Raw genomic sequence first — 7,026 nt, 5'->3', positions numbered from 1 at the left:
AACACCCATGTTTAGGTTTTCGTGTGAACCTAAGTTTTCAACTCCTTTGGGTAAAACCAAGAAGCATGATTGCTAGATTGTATGTTAAGAGTTTCTTAAGTTTTGAAAAAAACCACCAAATTGTCTTCCAAAGTGGCTGCACCATTTTGCCTTTCCAGCAGCAATGAATGAGAGTTCCTATTGCTCTACATGCCCACCAGCATTTGGTGTTGAGGGTGTTCTGGATTTTGGCCATTCTAATAGGTGTGTAGTGGTATCTCGTTGTTGTTTTAATTTGCATTTCCCTGATGACATACAATGTGAAACGTATTTTCATATGCTCATTTGCCATCTGTTTATCTTCTTTGGTGAGGTGTCTTTCAAGATCTTCTGCCCATTTTTTAGTTGGGCTGTCTGTTTTCTTCTTGCTGAGTTTTAAGAGTTCTCTGTACATTTTGGAGAACAGTTCTTTTTCAGATGTGTCTTTTGCAAATATTTTTTTCCCAGTCTGAGGCTTGTCTTTTTATTCTTTTGACAGTGTCTTTTGCACAGCAGTTGGCACAATTTTTCAATCACAACTTTGACATAGGCATGATTAAAGTGTCCTTGTCTTTGTTTAAATCATCTCATCTCGATAAATCAATCTAATGGTTATTTTTAGAATCTACAGATAGAATGGAATTGAACTCACTCAGGAGCCACGGGACAGGTGACACAGAAGAGGTGGCAGATGGTTCTCCTATCTTCATGGAGCTTACAGGTTCTCACTAGAATGAGAAAACATACATTTAAAGAAGAATCACAAAATGACACAAGAGTTCGTAAATCTCACGTTGGCATACATGGTGTAGACTGAATTAAAGGAAGAGGAAGAAGTTCAGCAGAGTATGAAATGGCAAAAAGAAAACAAACGAACAAAAAAACATAGGGTTTTAATTGCAGTCTTTAAAAATAATTTTCATTGGCCAAGAATGTAAGTAGAATTTCCATCTAGAATACCTGGCCTGGATCTGTGACTCCCAACCACAGAGTTGTCACATACTACTGAACCCTCAGCCTGGCACAGGGGCACAGCCCAATTTTGCTCAATGTGACATTTTTTTTGAATGGGTGCACAATTGAAAATACATTGCATTGCAGCTGTATCTGCCTGATGGACAGTTTAGTTGAGCAGGCAGGGAGACATAAAACATGGTCCAACCTGCTGTGAACAGGATTACAGTGTGAGGTCAAATGGGCAAGAGCTTTTGAGTATTTAAGAGACCACAGTCAAAGCAGTAAACAATTCTACTCCAGTAGCAGAGTGGTGCGAAAGGGTGACCACTAACTGCTTTGTAAACACTGGAAGACATTGTTCCGCTGTGGTAATGATTGCATTGTAATTATTCTTAATTTGTTTAAATGTTGTTTCTAGTCTCCTAAACACTACAAGAGGTCTGCCAAAATTCTGATATGCAAAAGTGTGCCATGAATCCACAAAGTCTGGGAACTACTGATTTCCCTCCTCTCCCACTCCCGCATTTTGCCTCCTTTTACAGTTTTGCCTTTAGGACATAGCATTTTCATAATACTAAGCAAAAGCACTTTGGAATTTCGTGATTACCTACAATTATTTAAGTTGAGAATATACTTTTTCAAAATAACATTTTATTTTGAAATAATTTAAAACTCACGTGAGGTCACAAAAATAGTAGTGTTCCCATGTACCCTTCACCCAGTTTCCCCCAATGATTATATTTTATAAATAACCACAGTATGCTGTCAAAACCAGAAAACTGACCTTGGTACAACACTATTGACTCAGGTTGTACTGTTTATTTGTAAATAGTATTCTCTAAGTATTCAGGTAGTCTACAGAATGTGGGTCCACAGGTTTTATGAAATAAATCAAGTCAATGTTGAGTTTTTAACTGAAAAATTTGAGGCATTTGACTCCAAATATTAACTCAGTCAGCAAAAGTGAATATAAAAGTTTGTTTCTGATGCCTGAAAATTGGAAAACAATACCTTATTGAGCATCTAGTATGTATTAGGCACTGAACTAGTGAGTCAGAGAAACCAACAGTCCCTTCCTCCAGCTCACAGTCCAGAGGGAAGTGCGAACCAGGAAATGGGCATTGCTAACACAGCAAGAAACACACTGTGATAATTATTTTTTAAGAAGATTTTATTTATTTATTTGTTTATTTGAGAGAGAATGTGCATGAGCAGGGGGAGGGGCAGAGGGAGAGGAACAAGCAGACTCCCCACTGAGCATGGAGCCCAATGTAGGGCTCGATCCCAGGACCCCGATATCATGACCCGAGCCAAAGGCAGACATTTAACTGACTGAGCCACCCAGGCACCCCAATGCTGTGATAATTCTTAAGAAACATGGGAAGACACAGGATAGACATCTAACCTGGGTTTGGAAAGTCACAGAAGGTTTTCTGGAGGAAGCTCAGACCTGAAAATTATGTCGGAGCTAGCCAGATACAGGAGGGGTGGGAAGATGTGATAACCTGTGCTAAGACCCCGAGGTGAGAAAGAGCAGGATCCACCTAAAGGACAGACAGAAGGCCTGTGGCTGGAGATGACAGACGAGCCGGACACAGGAGCACCATCAACTGAGTCCATAGCCACACTGTCCAATACAGAAGCGCCAGGCGCATGTGGCCAGGCGTCACTGAAATGTGCTGTAAGCACAAAATCTGCGTCAAATTTCAAAGACTTATTGCCAAATATATATATATAAAAAGAAGAAAGTATCTCAATAATTTTTATATTGTGTTCATGTTGAAAAGAAAATATTTTGGACATGTTGAGTTCAATGAAATACATTTCTTAAATTAATGAAATCAAATTCATTTCTCCTATTCTTTGTAAATGTCTACTGGGAAATTTAAAATGACACACGTGGCTCACATTATATTTCTATTGGACAGTGCTGTGCTAGAGGGTCAGGAATGACTTCCCAGGGAAAACGTTCTTTAAACCGAGATGTGTGGGATAAGTTAGCCGGCAAACAGAGAGAAGGGCCGACATTTGGGAAGGCCCAGAGTGGAGAATGGAGAAGCAAAGAGCCCAAAATGCAGCGTTAGGTTGAGTTAGGTTAGGTTGAGAGTGTAGGTTGCAGTGTAAACTTTAATCTGAGGGCAATAGAACCACTGAATATTTTACCCAGGGGAGTGACATGATGGATTTTCAGCAAAGAGGATGCCTCTGGTCAATCAGGAGCAACAGTGGAGTAGAAGAGACAAGTTAGGAGTCGTTGAAGTATTTCCGGGCTAAATATCTTTCCATGTGCCCCAAACTCAATTCCTTACATTCACCCTGATGCAAACTGTTCAAGCATGGGAAGGCATCAGGGCGGGCTCAGAGCATACTTGGAAACTGTATTTTAAAAAAATCTAAAAATCTTGTCTCTGTAGCTCAATTTCCAAGCTTAAGTAATTAGAGATAAGGTCATTCCTGGATGTACTGGATGAAATTCAAAGCTAATTACAGATTCTGTTTTCCTTGGCCCTGTGTATATCAAAGTGAAGTGATCTCAGAAGGACAATTAAATCAATTTCTGTTGCAATGCAATTTTTCAATCTTCCATTTACCTCAGAGATCAGAGCAGAAGCATTGACTGTACCTTCCCAACCCTGTCCATCAGTTCCAGCCACTAGCCAGTTGAGTGACCAGTGAGGGATCCTGTTGTCAGCCAATCAGATAGACCAGATGGGGGCATGGAGGTGGAGAAAGAACCGGAAAAATACAACTCTGTCAATGTCCCAACATTGGCCATGGTTAGTGACATCTTTTGGGGCTGATTTTAACCACCAAGTCCTCAATTATACTTTTTTTCTAGGTTGACTTTGTTGCTATTGTTTATTCTTATTGTTTTCTTATTCCTGTTATTTGGATTTGGGTTTTATTCTTATCTTTTTCATTAGTTTCCATCTTGGGATCATCTTGGGAACATTTTGTAGATAGAAACTGAGGTTTGGAGTTAGCCGTATTATTTTTCTACTGGGGTCCAATGGAATGAATACAAAATGAGTAAGGAAAGTAGCTTGTCTTAAAAAAAAGTAATTAGCCAGGGCGCCTGGGTGGCTCAGTCAGCTAAGTGTCCGACTCTTGACTTTGGCTCAGGTCATGATCTCAGGGTTGTGGGATCGAACCCCGCATCTGGCTCCATGCTAGACATGGAGCCTGCTTAAGATTCTCTCTCTCCCTCTTTCTCTGCCTACCCCCCTCCACACGTGCTCTCTCTCTATCTAAAAAAAAAAAAAGAAAGAAAAGTAATTAGCCTAGAAAGATAATGCAAATAGAACATGCAATAGTACAGATAATGCAAATAGCATGCAAATAGCAGGGAAGAAGGTAAATCAAAGGGCACAAATCAGCTGTCATCCAGACACTCTCCCTGTGGATAGGTTTGGTTTAACTTGAATGGTGACTGTAAAATATTTTCATTAGCTGCCAGCATTTATTTATTTATTTTTTTAATTTTATTTATTTATTTGACAGAGAGAAACACAGCGAGAGAGGGAACACAAGCAGGGAGAGTGGGAGAGGGAGAAGCAGGCTTCCCACGGAGCAGGGAGCCCGATGCGGGGCTCGATCCCAGGACCCTGGGATCATGACCCGAGCCGAAGGCAGACGCTTAACGACTGAGCCACCCAGGCACCCCTAGCTGCCAGCATTTAAACATTAGGAACTTTTACTTCAAAATCAACATTTCAGTCTTCTCTTGAAAATAAGAAGTGTGTACCACACTGGACCTGTCTTCCTTCATGACCATAACTTCGGGGGGGGGGGGGGTGGGCAGTCCACAGTCTCTACCCTGCCCCACTGCCTTACATCCAGCCTCCCTCATTCATTTGTGTTATCTGCCAGGCCCCAGGAGACAGTTGGGGTAGCAGCCTTTAGCATGAACGCATAGAAAAATGGCATGAGGGATATGCCCCATACTTGAAGAGTGATTGCCTATGCAAAGAGTCATAGAATTGGAAGGCACTGTCTGTTTTCTCATTGACATCCATATTTTGGAAGGTTTTAGAATGAGAGTATATTCATGTTTTATTACTCTAATGTTATAAAACAGTGTTTATTGTTTTTATTGTCTTTTTTAAAAAAGGAAATTATAATTACAAATACATTATGCTGGAATCTCAACTCTGTCCATTACTTGGCATTTAGCACAATAGATGCTGCATGGGAATAGTCAACATATTTTCTGTGAATAGAATCCCTGAAATGTATATGGCCAAGTGGCCAAATTAGAAGGTCAAACAAGACTAGAATATAGGAAACGCTGGACATAGTAGATCATATTGAAAGAAAAAAAATCCGCCTTGCCCCAGTCTATTAAACAAAAGTCTAATTACTCTATTAGTCTATTAGCAAAAGTCTTTCTGCTTTTACCAATACAAAAAATAAGCTAGACCGGGCTTCATATCTATTTAAGACGGGACCATCTGGGCTAGTTGTGCTCTTCCCTACCCCATAGAGAGGCATGAAAATTCATGACCATCAACCGGGCAGACCCCAAAAAACCTCATTCTTCTCAATGCTCCCCATACCATAGGAGAAGAGTATGTTCAAATGAATAAACACCATTTAAGCAGATCGACCTGCCACAATTGATGGCCCTTATTACTTTGATCTTCTTTGCTTATTCTCTACAAGATAACTTTGCCCCACATGTCATGAAAGAATTCTGTAATCAAATTTCATTTTTAATTGTCCATGAAAACCTGAAAAGAAGAGACTTGCTGGCATGTTTCTAAATTCTGCAGAAAGCAGTGACAGTAAAAGCAACAGTCAGCTGGAATACAGAAAATAAAAAGAAATTGCCCTTCCTCTCACTCACTGATTTATAAGGAAAGAGGTAATATATAAATTATAATTTTTGAATCAATGAGGAATGGCAATCATTTACCTGTACTTCCAATTTGTGGCTGTGTAGACAAACCAACTTGACTTAAAAAGATTTTTAAAAGCATTCCCTTCATCTTAAAAGAGGTTTGGTTGAGATGAATCTGTTAGTCCTCCCAGCTCTGGGATCCTATGTTTTATGACAGTAAATTCACTCAAACAGCTGTTGTTTTTTAAATAACTAATTAGCACTACCATAGCTGGCTACTAAAGTTAATTGGGAGAAAAAAAAACACAGCAATGAATTATTTCAATGCACGTGATGATTTCTTTATAATTTCTTCTCGGCTCTGAAAATATACCTACTTTAGATATATGTATTATCTGTACATTTTTGATGCAATTGTTTTATTTTAAAAATAATGACAATATCCATTAAGTATTGAGTGTTTTTATTTGCCAGACACTTGGGTGGTATTCTCAATCTTGATGTCAACTTTATTTAAGTAGATGCTATAATTTCCCCCATTTTATATACCAGAAAACTAAGGCTCAAGGGGTTGAATGTTGTTCCCAAGATCACAAAGATAAAAATGATGGAACTGGGATTCGAATCCAGATTGACCTCATGCCAAAACTTTTGCTCTTATTCATTACACCATGTAGTCTCCAGACTTAAGGATAAGGACTTTTATCAAAACAAACAAATTTGATTCTATCCCTTTGATTGATCAGTTTACTGGTAGACCAACGAGTCTCTATAACAAGGCTCCAATAGAGTAATAGGAGCCAATTTTCCCCATCATTGCCCACTTTGAATATTTTAATATATATTTCTATTTCCCTGTAGGTATAATGCTCATGTAAAAGGAATCAGAGATCTATATTTTCATCAAGTCTCAAACACAATCCACACTTTTAAGAGGATGCTTATAAATATGCGTCTGAGGCCTCCCACTCACTCCCCATACATTGCTTTATTACTCAACTGTTTGCACGGTTCCTTTGACAGAGTGTGTCACTTTCATACCTAATAGCTAAATAGGATTGATACGATACCAAACAAATGCCTTTCTGTTCGGGAGAATTTATACTTGAGAAAACATGTTTCCCCTAGGAAGCTCCATTTATCCATCAGAATGAATCATGGGGATGGGTTACAAGGCAGCCCCCAAAGAGACGATTTGCTCCTCTGCTTTG

At 39.3% G+C, this 7,026-nt stretch overlaps 1 long non-coding RNA gene across 1 annotated transcript in view; it reads right to left on the bottom strand.

The window, feature by feature from the left end:
• Positions 1 to 654: 654 nt before the first annotated feature.
• LOC144380207 (uncharacterized) overlaps positions 655 to 7,026 on the bottom strand; it is a 127,351-nt gene continuing 120,979 nt past the window's right edge. Inside the window, exon 4 of the long non-coding RNA XR_013444125.1 lies at positions 655 to 746. This is a non-coding gene — a long non-coding RNA (uncharacterized LOC144380207). The remainder of the gene's footprint in view (positions 747 to 7,026) is intronic.

This window comes from Halichoerus grypus, chromosome 15, assembly GCF_964656455.1.
Source record: "Halichoerus grypus chromosome 15, mHalGry1.hap1.1, whole genome shotgun sequence".
NCBI lineage: Eukaryota > Metazoa > Chordata > Mammalia > Carnivora > Phocidae > Halichoerus > Halichoerus grypus.
This window is presented reverse-complemented; position numbering and strand designations above follow the sequence as displayed.